The following is a 1,471-nucleotide window of genomic DNA, read 5'->3' on the forward strand; positions in this document are numbered from 1 at the left end:
AGAGAAAGTAGAGGAGAGAGGAGCTCAGTGCATCATGGGAAATCCCCCGGCAGTCTAGGCCTATAGCAGCATAACTAAGGGATGGTTCAGGACTACCTGAGCCAGCCCTAACTATAAGCTTTATCAAAGAGGAAAGTCTTAAGCCTACTCTTAAATGTGGAGATGGTGTCTGCCTCCTGAACCCAAACTGGAACCTGGTTCCACAGGAGAGGAGCTTGATAGCTGAACGCTCTGGCTCCTAGTCTACTTTTGGAGACTCTAGGAACCACAAGTAACCCTGCATTCTGGGAGCGCAGTGCTCTGGTGGGGTAGTAAGGTACTATGAGCTCTTTAAGATAAGATGGTGCCTGACCATTAAGAGCTTTGTAGGTAAGAAGAATGATTTTAAATTCTATTCTGGATTTTACTGGAAGCCAATGCAAAGAAGCTAAAACAGGAGAAATGTGATCTCTTTTCCTGGTTCCTGTCAGAACACGTGCTCCAGCATTCTGGATCAGCTGAAGAGTCTTAATGGACTTTTTCGAGCAGCATGTCTCGCGGGGAGAGAACGCGCCTACTGGGGCGCTTGGGACAAAATCAGCAGAGAGCGAACAAGGAGGAGACTGAGAGGGGGACAGAGGGCGAGTGGAGCACGGGTCGGTCGAGGGGGGGAGCGTGCTGGGTCCATAGTGGCTCGATCGTTCTGTAACGGTGGGAGACAGAACGGACCCAAACGCAACGCTGAGGGTTGAAAAAGAGGTTTATTGAGGAAAAGCAGGTTCGAGGCGAGGGCAGGTGGAAGGAGGGGGAGAGGCAGACGAGGACTCGGGGAACCGAGAAGCTGGAGGAATGGAGGGCACAAGGCTGGAGGCTAGAGGGAGGCTGGCAGACGGGTAGGAGAGGACACGGAGACGGGGGTCCAGGCGGGGTGCGAGAGGAGAAGCCGGGGGGGGCGTCGTGGAGGCGGCGAGAGGAGGAGGCAGGCGAGCGAGCCCGGCTGGCCGAGCTGGGAGGCAGAGGTGAGTGAACCTGGCGGGGAAAAACAGAGAGACAAGGTTAGTAGGCAAGAGGACAAGAGGCAAAAGGAGTATAAGAAAAAAAGCCAGAACGAAGCGGCGACACCAGGTCAAGAGCTGCGACGATCGAGCGAGGATGGAGTGGAAAGCCGGGGTTGATATACTGGCTGTGATGAGGCTGATGGCTGGCAGGTGCGGCGGCCGGGGATGGAGGTAAACGAGGTGCAGGTGTGAGTAGCCAGCCGGACTCCAGAGCAGGGAGGGAGAGAGCACACACACACACACACACACACAGAGAGAGAGGAGGCACAGGAGAAACCAGGATGTGAGGGAAAGGAGAAACAGGACACTCACCGACAGCCGGGCTGCCACCGCGACAACTGAGTGTTTAAGGAGTGAGTTTAAACTCATATTTTATTCTTATACTCTGTGTGTTTATCATATATGATAAACACACAGAGTATAAGAATAAAATA

This window comes from Micropterus dolomieu, linkage group LG12 (assembly GCF_021292245.1).
Source record: "Micropterus dolomieu isolate WLL.071019.BEF.003 ecotype Adirondacks linkage group LG12, ASM2129224v1, whole genome shotgun sequence".
NCBI lineage: Eukaryota > Metazoa > Chordata > Actinopteri > Centrarchiformes > Centrarchidae > Micropterus > Micropterus dolomieu.